Source organism: Cynocephalus volans, chromosome 12 (assembly GCF_027409185.1).
Source record: "Cynocephalus volans isolate mCynVol1 chromosome 12, mCynVol1.pri, whole genome shotgun sequence".
NCBI classification, from domain to species: Eukaryota; Metazoa; Chordata; class Mammalia; order Dermoptera; family Cynocephalidae; genus Cynocephalus; species Cynocephalus volans.
This window is the reverse complement of record NC_084471.1, coordinates 82,247,874-82,259,938: the sequence shown is the minus strand read 5'-3', so window position 1 is coordinate 82,259,938 and position 12,065 is coordinate 82,247,874.

Sequence of the window (12,065 nt, the reverse complement as noted above, 5' to 3'; positions counted from 1 at the left end):
ACAAGTCTCAGTTTACCTTTTATTTATAGTGTAAAATCTTCACTCGGGTTATCTCATCCTTTGTCTACTGCTCAAACTTCTTCCCAGATCTTTATCCTTAGTGGTGCTAATAAATTAGACCAATGTTAGGCCGGCCCATGGCTCACTCGGTAGAGTGCGGTGCTGATAACACCAAGGCCACGGGTTTGGATCCTATATAGGGATGGCCGGTTTGCTCACTGGCTGAGCATGGTGCTGACACCACCAAGCCAAGGGTTGAGATCCCCTTACCGGTCATCTTTAAAAAAAAAAAAAAAAAAAAAATTAGACCAATGTGCTTCCCAGCCCTGTTGACTATGTACTTCGTTTCTCATTATAATATTATCTTGAGGAGAAGGCCCACTTTTACACTAACCAGGACCTACCTGGGGAGACCCGTTTTCCAGTGTGTTCTTGGCTTACTTGACATCTGCTGGTCTTAAGTCTGAAACATAATTTGGTTTTCATTCTCTTACCTCATGACTAAGAGATATTCAACTTGCTTCTTATTTATTGCTGTCCAGAGCAATTTCCCCACAGAACTTAATATCCTCCCAATACCTACATCTACATAACATTATTCTTTATTTTCCAAGTCTTTTAACCAAATACAATTATTATTTATAATTCTATATAAACCTTATGTGGGTGTTCCACATACTATTGTAATTCATTTACTCATTACATGTAACAAATATTTATTGAGCACCTGGTATACTTGTACAATGGGCACTGGTCTAGGTCTAGGGCTGTAACCATGAACAAAACTAAGTTTTGCTCTCAGGAAGTTTACATTTAATTGGGGAACATAAAAAAACTACAATAAAGAGAGAATATATCTATTATACAAATGGTAATAGGTGCTAATGTTTTAGGCGTCAGGAGCAATCATCCTCAGAGACCCATATGAAGAAGGGAAAAAAAAAAACTTTATCTCCAGCAGCTGGGACTGCACCAGCCAATTCAGAGTGCGGCCCCGAGCCATTTTTATTTTCAATTTTTAAAGCTGCAAGCGCGGCAACTCGTTAGCCCGATCACTGAGCTGGGAGTTATTAGCCAATGCAAGCAAGCCAACAGTACATAAGCTAATTTTGCGGTTAGTGAAGTGCCTCCCATCCCACCCCCACATTCCTGCCTAAATTTTCACAAAATGGAGGGGTTATCTTAAATGGTGTCAGTCCTGCTCTCTGAAAAAGGACATTACTTCATTATGGGTAAGAGTTGGAGGGGATAGATGGTGGGGGGGATGTGGAAATACTATTTTATATAGGGTGGTCAGAGAAAGCTTTACCATCAAGGTGACATCTGAATAGAGACCTGAAAGAAGTGAAGGAGCAAGCCATATGGAAATGTGATGAAAGCATTCCAAGCAGAGGGAGGAGGAAGTTCAAAGGTCCTGAGGTGGAAGCATGCTTCTGTTCAGGGAACAGAAAGGAAGCCAGTGTGGCCAGAGTGAGGGACCAAAGGGGAAAATATAAGGAGATGAGGTCACGAGAAGCTGGGCTATGTGGGTTGTAAAATCAAGTGAGATAGGAAGTCACTGAAGGTTTTCAGCCAAAGTGTGACATGATCTCACTTGCATTTACATAGGATCACTCAGAATACTGTGTGAAGAACAGATACAGAGAAGTATAAAGATTAGTTAGGAAGTTATTGCAATAATCCAGGCAAGAAATGATGATGGTTTAAACCAGAGTGGTAGCAATGAACTGTAAGAAGTGGTCATATTGTGGATATGTTTTAAATTTCAAGTCAATAAGATTTGTTAAAGGATTCATGCAGCGTGTGAGAGAAAGAGAGGAGTCGAAGATGCCTCCAAGATTTTTGCCCTAAACATGTAAAAGTTTTTCTTCTCTGAGATGGGGAAGCCTATGGGAGGAACAGGTTTGGAAAGGAAATCAGGAGTTGAGCTTTAGATGCCAACCTGACATCCAAGTGGAGGTGTTGAGTAGGTAGGAGTTCAGAGAAGAGGCCCAGGCTGGAGATGGAAATTGGGGAGTTACCAGCTTGTGGATGAGTTTTAAAGCCACACAACTAGTTAAGCTCACCTAAGGAGCAAGAGTAGACAGAGAAGGGAAGGGATCCAAAGGGTAGAGTTTTGGGCTACCCCAGAATTTAGAGTTTGGGAGATGTAGAGGAATTAGCAAAAGATGCTGAGAAGTAGCAGCCAGTGAAGTAGGAAAAGAAGAGTGATGTTGCATAATCCAAGTGAAGACAATGTTTATATATTTTTTTGAGTTTCAATAAAGCTTTATTTACAAAAACAGGAGGTGAGCCAGAGGGTCATAGTTTGTAGACCCCTGGTCTAAATCACCAGCACCCAGACTAGCACCTTGCACATAGTAGGCACCCAGTGAACGAAAAAAGCTAAAAAAAAAAAAAAAAAAGCCATTGGCTTTGGCTGTTAGCTGGGAATTGGTACCAAGGGAAGGTGGCTTTAGTGGCATGGTAGAATGACAGTGGGCTGTTATTGTCATCAAGTATGGGTGTTAAATTTTGTCAAATAATTTTTCTGCATCAGTAATGATCATGTGGTCTTTTTCCCCCTCATTCTGTTAGTGTGGAGGATTTTTTCAAAATGTCAAGGTGTTTTCTTTTTTTTGGCAGTGGGCCTAAACATGAATCTAAACCTTTGACCTTGGTGTTATCAGTACCATGCTCTACCCAAGAGAGCTAACCAGCCAGCCCCATAATTATACTCTAGAATAATATACTTTCTTTTTCGTTTTGTCACATGCCACCAGTGTATTTGTTTATCTCCTTCACTAGACCATTGGGTTTTTGTGGCCTGAGAATATAACATATCCATTATTCTATCTCTAGGGTTTATGCTTAGCTAGACTTTTTCTTTTCTTTTTCTTTTTTTCTCTTTCTTTAATTTGTTTTTTAATTTTTTTTGGTCTTTTTTATTTTTTTGTTTTTTGTTTTTTTTCTTGTTTTCCCTCCCCCCTTTTTTGTTTTTGGTTTCTTTTCTTACTTTTTTTTTTATTATTATTATTTTTTTAGACTTTTTCTTGATGGAATACTTTTCCTTCTTTTACAAAACCTTTTATTTTGAAAAAATTTTGTTTGTTTTGTTTTTTGCCTCTGGCCAGTGCGAAGATCTAAACCCTTGACCTTGGTGTCATAACATTGTGCTCTAACCAACTGAGCTAACTGGCCAGTCATTTGAGAAAATTATAAACTAGAGAAAAGTTCCAAGAATTGTACAATGAACTCGGGAACACCCTTCACCTAGATTACTAATCGTCAGCAAACATTTTGTCATATTTGCTTCTTTTACTTTTTCTCCCTCTCTCCCTTTGAAACTAAATTATAGATATCATGACCGGTCATGCCTAAATAGTCTATCCTTGAAGAAAAAGACATTCTCTTACAAAACCACAGTATAACTACCAAAATCAGGAAATTTAACATTAATACTGATGGATCCTGGGTGTGACCTGGTGCCTTTTTACAAACAATAAGCACAAAATAGCTGCCAGCCTTTCCCTTACTAGAAACCTCGTGGTTTCTGACAAATAGAAACTCCTCTACTTCCGCATGGGTGCAACCTTCCACCTGATTACATCAGCCAGCCTTATCTTCCACACCAGCACCAAACCCCTCCCTGATTCCATCAGCCTTCCCTACAGTCTGTATAAACTCTCCCACCCACAGGTCTGGGGCTGCCCTCCATTTTGAGCGAAGCCCAGCAGACTTTTTTTAATTTAATAAAGCTCGATTGGTACCTGGTGTTTGGCTCACTTTCTTTCATTTCGGTGCCAAAACCTGGGAAGGGTCCTGGCCAGGACCTTCGGACGATCCCCTCTCTTGGGTTGATTGGCCCTCCCGGCTGCCCTTCCCAGACCTGCCAAACTGGGTGCCTCCAGGACTCTACTTTTGCCATTTCAGACCAATGCATCCACCATCGGCCTCAATTCAGGGTGAGTCAGTGGGTCTGTCCTACTTCTATGGGTTCCCCCAACTACTCTCTATGACTACTGTCTACTTGCTACAAAGCCCAGGTGCCAGGCTGAGGGAACTCCTCTCATGCCCCCCAGCTATTGGAGGATGCTCCTCTAGCCAGTCAGTGGCTTCTCTCTCAAAAAGAAGGTGCACAGCAAAGAAGACACTCCTTGGTGTTACCCTTCTACTGGGACTGATCATCTCCTTTTTCACCCTCTAACTGGGATCTTCACAATCCAAACCTCCATGCTCTATGCCTCTTGGCTGTCTACAATCTCTCGGCTTCCAGGGAGACATGAAAACCTGAATGCCTCATTTTTTACTGCAATGAGGTTTGGCCTAAATACAAACTAGAAAATGGATCCCAGTGGCCAGAAAATGGCACTTTTGATTTGGATACTCTCAGAGACCTAGACAACTTTTGTCACTGAAATGGCAAAGTCAGAGAGATTCCTTATGTTCAAGCCTTCTATCTTCAATCATGTCCTTCTCTCTGTCAAAACTGTCCTATGTCTCAAACTCTCCTAGCTCATGCCCAAAATCTCCTTCTAGACTCAGATCAATCTTTTGATCCGTCAGACCACTCTGCTCCCTAACCACCTCCTTATGCTCCAGATCCTTCACCAACCCCTCCCCTTCTCCCCTTTCATCAGGTGACAACCCCACTTCAGCTCTGGCCCCTTTATACCCCCTCCATGAAGTGGCAGGGATGGAGGGAATTGTCCAGGTCCATATCCCCTTTTCTCTTTCTGATCTCTCCCAAGTCAAAAAACAACTGGGATCTTTCCAGTCCAACCCAGACACATATCTTAAGGAATTCAGATATCTCACCCAGTCTTATGATCTCATCTGGCATGATATTTTTATGATTCTCACTACTACTTTGTCCCCCGAGGACAGGGAGCAGGTCTGGATAACAGCCCAACAACAGGCAGAGGAGGTACTTGCCCAAAACAATAAGCATCCTGTGGGAGCTGTTGCTGTCCCTCACACGGACCCAAATATGGACTACCAGGCTGGCCACAGGGACTGGGGTCTCCAGGATAAAATAATCACACATGATTTACGGCCTCCAAAAGGCTACTCACAAGTTGGACAGTTATGACAAGCTTAGAGAAATCCCACAGAGATCCACCAAAAATTCCAATGAGTTCCTAGCCCACCTCTCTGAGGCTTTACGTAAATACACATGTACAGACCCAAACTCCCCTGCAGGCATCGCCCTCTTACACTTTCATTTTATTATGCAATCAGCCCCTGATATTTGAAAAAAACTAAAAAAACTTGAGGATGGTCCAAATTGACCCAACAAAACCTCCTCAATACTGCTTTCAAGGTTTTTAACAATGGGGAGGAGGAGGAGAAGAAGGATCATTACAAAAGAGATCAGGCCAAATACCAGCTCCTGGCTAATGCCATCCAAGGCTCACACACTCCTAAGCCAGCTTCCTCTAGGGACAAGCCACCCAGGAACTGCTTAAATGCAGTCAACCAGGCCACTGGGTATGGCCTGTTCTAACCCCAGGCCTCCTTCCAGGCCCTGTCCCCACTGCAAACAGCCAGGTCACTGGGGGGTTGACCATTCCACTCACCAGAGAGGGAGTGGCCCAGTCCCCAACCCACGACCTTTGGCTTCACAGCCATCCTTACCAGAACTTCTCGGATTTCCAAGAGGGGGAATGATGCCCAGGGCCCAAGGCCCCCACGGAGATCACCATGCATGAGCCCAGGGTAACTCTCCTTGTAGCAGGTAAGCTGATCTCTTTTGTCATCGATACAAGGGCTACTTACTCTACCCTTCCTGGATATGCGAGACCAACAACCCTGTCTTCTATTACAATAGTAGGGGTCACGGGATCAGAACACCACCCACAGATCACTCAACACCTTTCCTGCACCCTACATCACACCCAATTCACACACAAATTTTTAATAATGCCTCAATGCCCAGACCCCTTACTGGGACAGGACATCCCTTCCAAATTCAAAGCTACCCTTACCCTAAACACTTTAACTCCAGCTACAATACTCCTGTTACACGCTGCTCCAGACCTGGACCTTGAGGCTTCGACCTTCCCCTTCCCCTTGGACAAGGTTAATCCCTCCATTGCTACACACCATTCCTCTATCCTTGTTAAGTTGCAAAACCCCTCTTTGTTCCCTAATGTCCCACAATACCCCACCACTTAACAAACACCTAATAGGCTTAAAACCCATCATACACAAACTCCTTTCTTCTCATCTCTTATGGCCTACCCACTTGCCTTTTAATACACCCGCCCTTCCAGTTATAAAGCCTAATGGCTCATACCATTTAGTTCAAGACCTCAGGGCCATTAGTGTGGCCATTTTACCTATAACCCCAATCATTTCTAACCCCTATACTCTTCTATCCACAATCCCAACAACAACCAATTTCTTCTCTGTACTTGACTTCAGAGATGCCTTTTTTTCTATCCTCTTACACCTTTCCTCCCAAAACCTGTTCACCTTCACTTGGACTGATCCTGATACGCATCACTCCCAACAACTCACCTGGATAGCACTACCTCAGGGGTTTTGGGATAGCCCCCACTTCTTCAGCCAAGTATTAGCTCAAGACTTATCTGAACTTCCTCCAACCTCTAGCACTTTAATACAATACATGGATGACCTCCTCCTTTGTAGCCCCTCCTGTGAGGATTCACAGGCCCACACTGTTGCTCTCCTTCATTTCCTGGCCTCCAGGGGATATCAAGTGTCCACCAGCAAGGCCCAAATTTCTTCTCCTTCAGTTACCTATTTGGGAGTCCACCTCACCCCCACCACTAGAGAAATAATGGTGGATCACAAGAGTCTAATTTCTGAACTCCCTACTCCTACCACAAAGGGTGAAATTCTTTCTTTCTTGGGGCTTGCAGGGTATCTTCACCTATGGACTCCTAACTTTGGTGTGCTAGCAAACCACTTTATGAGGCAGCCAAAGGGGATACTGCCATTCCCTTAAATCCCACAAAGCCCATTCATTCTCCCTTCCAGCGATTAAAAGCTGCTCTCCTCGCAGCCTCAGCTCTATCCCTCCCAAACCTATCTCATCCTTTTATCCTATACATCAATGAAACCCAAGGACAGGCAGTCATGGATCTGGGACAAGAGATAGGAGATATCTTCTCTCCTGTTGCCTACCTTTCCAAACAATTGGACAACATAGCTAGAGAATGGGGCTCCCTGTTTACAGGCCTTGGTGGCAGCCACCCTTTTAATACAAAAAAGCTCTAAACTAACTTTTGGACAACAGTCATTTGGTCCCCCCATCATCTTCAAGACCTTCTCAGCTGTTAAGGCCATGTCAATTCTTTCCCCTTCCTGCCTACGACTTATCCATCTTACCTTCATTGAAAATTCCCAGTTCTCCTTTAAACCTTGCCCTCCCTTAAATCTGGCCACTCTCATCCCAAAACACTCATGACCCTTAGAACATAATTGCATGGAAGCTTTAGACCCCTTTCTCAATCCATTTTCATGCATCTCGCCACATCCCATTATGCGGCCCCAACATACATGGTTCATAGATGGGAGTGCCACTTCCATGCCCGCCCCCCAGGCAGGTTATGCCATAGTAAATCTAACACAAGCTATTGAGGCTGCCCCCCTCCCCCCTAACACCACTTCCCAACAGGCAGAACTCATTGCCCTCACCCATGCACTCACTCTGCAAGTAACAAATGAGTCAATATACACAACGACTTTAAGCATGCTCACCACATTCTACACTCCTACACAGCCATATGGAAGGAGAGAGGATACACGACCACTCAAGGAGGGCCCATAAAAAATGGACATCTCATCAAGACACTTTTTGAGGCTGCGCAACTCCCAAAGGAGATTAGGGTTATACACTGCAGAGGGCACCAAACCTCCAATAACCCCACAGCCCAGGGAAACAAACTGGTGGATCTAACTGCAAAGCAAGCTGTTCAGTCACCAGTCCCCCACTCTCCCTTTCCCTCTCAGGTCCTTCTCATGGCCCCTACACCCTTACCCCAATATACACCTTGAGAAATACAGAGGGGAGCACAGAGGAAGGACAGCTGGTATACTCTCTACAGTTGCTATGTCCTCCCTACCACACAAACTGAGCAAATCCTTTTAGATTTCCATAATTCAGTTCATATAGGCTCCCCACATGGCCAAGTTACTTAAACAAATCACTCAAAATTATCCTTTGTGTACTAGTTGCTCCAATCAAGGTGGCCTCCAAATTTGGTCCTTTCCCACCCACCAGGCCAGAGGATACACTCCTGGCCAGGATTGGCAAATTGACTTTACTCACATGACTCCCCACAAAAGGACAAGCTATCTTCTAACCTTAGTAGATCCCTTTTCAGGTTGGGTTGAGGCCTTTCCCTGCACTTCAGAGGATGCTACAGCAGTTATGCATGCTCTCACCTCAGAAATCATCCCTTGTTTTGGTTTGCCCACCAGCCTCCAGTCTGATAATGGCCTGGCATTCATTTCTCAGATTACACAACTCACAGCACAGGCCTTACATATCAAATGGGGCTTACATATACCATATCGGCCTCAGTCATCAGGCAAAGTAGAAAAAGCCAATCACCTCATAGAAACACACCTCACCGAGCTGTCCATGGAACTTCACCTCCCTTGGACCCAACTTCTCCCTCTAGCACTCACTCACTTGTGAGCTGCCCCCACAAACCCACTGGCCTCAGGCCCCTCGAACTTATGTGTGGTAGAGCCTTCACCCTCACACCTCTCCCTCCCAGCTCATCACCTTTAGGCCAGTATCTCCCTACTCTTTTGCTCATTTGGGATCTTCTTTGGGAACAGGCCAACCTTCTGTTACCTCATCCTTTCCCCACCACCCCCTCAGACTTTAAACTGAGACTGGGACAGCAAGTGTATATTAAAAACTAAATCCCAAAGCCCCTCTCACCATGTTGGGAAGGGCCTTATACAGTACTTCTCACCACCCCCACAGCAGTAAAGGTGATGAATTTTGTATGTGACCAGCATCACTGTGCACACAATAAGCACAAAATAGCTACCAGCCTTGTCTTCCACTCCAGTACCAAAGCCCTCCCCTCCTTTCCTTTACAAGAATCCTTGTGACTTAAACAGAAACCCTTTTGCTTTTGCAAGGGTGTAGTTCTCCACCCTAGTTGCATAGCTTCAGCATTAGCATAATGCCCCTCCTTGATGGTATCAGCCAGCCCTTGGTGCCTTATATAAGCTCTCTCACCCCCACATCTGGTGCTGTCCTCCATTTTGAGGGCAGCCCTGGGATACCCTCCACTGTGAGCACAGCCCAGCAGATTCTTTTCCTTTAATAAAGCTTGATTGGTACCCAGTGTCTAGGCTCACTTTCTTTCAAAAGGTACTAGGAAAGACTCCTTGGTATCACTTATCCTTGGTAAAACTAGCACCTGAGACTTTACCTAAAGAATCTGTTAATACCAAGCCAGAGGGGTCCCTCTGCTCAACCCCCAACCTGACATCTCCTTACACTTCATCCATTTTAGGACCCACAAAATTGAAAATCTCCAGGACCTTCACTCTTCCCCCAATCCCAGAAGGATGATCTTTCCCCCCGGTGATTATCCTCTCACTCCTGCAGGCCCACTTCACGTCCTTCACACAGGAGCTGCTGCAAGACTGGTCCCAACTCACCACCTCCAGCATTGAAGACATCCTTGAGTGGGTAACTGAATTAGCCTGGAAGGGTGCCCTCTACAATTACACCCCCAATAAGGTTACCCTCTACTCCTTTTTCCTACTATGCATCCTCTCAACCTCTCACCCCCTGAACGCTTGCCTACTCTCTTCCTCTTGCTTCTTTTCCTAACAGAGACATATGCCACACCCTGTTCACAATGTATAACCAAGGTCTTCGTGGGTAGAAGGACACTTTCCAACCTCCTGGGTCTGCCACCCAGAATCTTTGGGGGAAACCCTACAGGACACATTCACATGCCTGACATACGTTCCCACAACATGCTATGACCAGACAACTCCCACATCATGTTCTTATAGGGGTAAAAACTACTGGATAGCACTTTCCAAAGGGGATTCTGCTGGAGTCCAGTGCCCTCGCCAATAAAAATATTTCTGCTTCACCCAAACTGCTCACCTAGGCTATAGTAATAAGGGAGGACTTCAGGACAAAACACGTTGGTCCCCAACCATGATGGGACTTAGTTTTCTTCTTGGTCCCTGCCTCTTTTGGTGTATCTCTAGTTTCTTACAGGAACATACGCAGACCGTCATCAATCAAAAGGTCACTGAATTCTTCATGGGAGGAGGATATCAGCCCCTCAGAATCAGCAACCCTTTTCTGGAAGAATACAGCCTCCCACACGAAACCAATACCCCACCACCTAATTGTTTTACCTGCCAACATAAATCTTTTATTTTTTCATATCTTCACCCATCTCCAGCAAGAAGTATCTTCAGAAGAATGAGACATTTGCCCCTTTTCCCTTCTCCCTATACTTAAAAGGTGGGAATGATGGATCTTGGATGTGACCGGTGCCATTTTACACACAATAAGCACAAAATAGCTGCCAGCCTTTTCTTTACGAGAAACCTTGTGGTTTCTGAGAAATAGAAACTCCTCTACTTCCGCATGGGTGCAACCTTCCACCTGATTGCATCAGCCAGCCTTATCTTCCACTCCAGCACCAAACCCCTCCCTGATTCCATCAGCCTTCCGTAGAGACTATATGAGCTCTCCCACCCCCACACCTGGGGCTGGCCTCCATTTTGAGTGCAGCCCGGCAGACATTTTTCCCTTTAATAAAGCTTGATCAGTACCTGGCGTTTTGGCTCACTTTCTTTCAGATACACTGTTATTATCAATATATAGTCTATAGGCAAATTCTGCCAATTGTCCCAATAATGCCTTTTGTAACAATCCTTCTCCCTTTCAGTCATTTCATTTATTATCCTCATCTCTTTAGTCTCCTTTAATCTGGAATAGTTACTCAAACTTTGTTTTTAATGACAGTGACAATTCTGAAGTTCACAGACCAATAGGTTTTTAGAACATTCATCAATTTGGATTTTGAAAAGTTTCATTGTTAGGTTTCCTCCATTTTGTGCATGAAAGTACATAAATGATATCGTGTATATATTATAAACTCAATGTTGGCTGAATCACTATTAAAGAGAGAAATTCACCGATTTCTTGAAAGGAGGACTATGAAATAGTGATGGTTCTGAGATGTACCCTACTTGAATAGTCACAGATAGATAGATACATATGCTAATAGATACTGGCAGAAACACTTGGTGTCTGTGTTGTCAGGTACAGGTCTGGCTCCCTACCCTGTCTCAATAACAAACCACCTAAAAGTTAAATGTTGGTTAAAATGGAAGTCAGGTTTTATTCAGGAATACCAATGACCTGAGGACAGATGTTAGGCTAAACCGTCTCTCTGGTAAACCAGACGGAGCTGGCCAGACTAAAGCCATCTCCCAGGCTCACGTTTACTGAGGAGTTTTTAAAGAGGGGGTTGAGAGAATGGAACGTGGGAAATGAAAAGCAGGAGGGAGGGGGACATGAGCCACTGGACTCCATGCCGAATGCAAGGTCTCACCAAGGCTCTCTGCTGTCTGCTCCTGTCCTTGCTGTTATCTCAGGGTCCTGCTGGAGGGGTGAAATCAGTATAGCTTTATTGATGTCTTCCTTGGTTTCCCAGCATCTAGATGGGACATGCAAAGTGTGCAGCTACAGGCTGACTGGAAAACAACTTTACATTCATGTAAATAATGTCATCTTGCCGCATAACCAAGGTTCAAAATATCAAATAACCATGGGAAAAGAGAGAACTCAGAGAAATGCACACCAAGGAAAAAACTATCTCCCTTTAAAATCTAAAAAGAAACTATGTGTTTTTAGGTCCTAACATGGCTTCAGTTCTGCTCACTCCAACATCTGAATCAGAGATCAGAGTTGATTTATTCACAGCAAGAACAGCAGCCAGAGTAACATCACTGAGTTGTCTCTCATGCCTAGCACCCTGCAGGTGACACAGTGAAAGCTAGATGGATGAGCCTATGTGTAGGATGGATCACCCTATAATAGAGGGACTCTACAG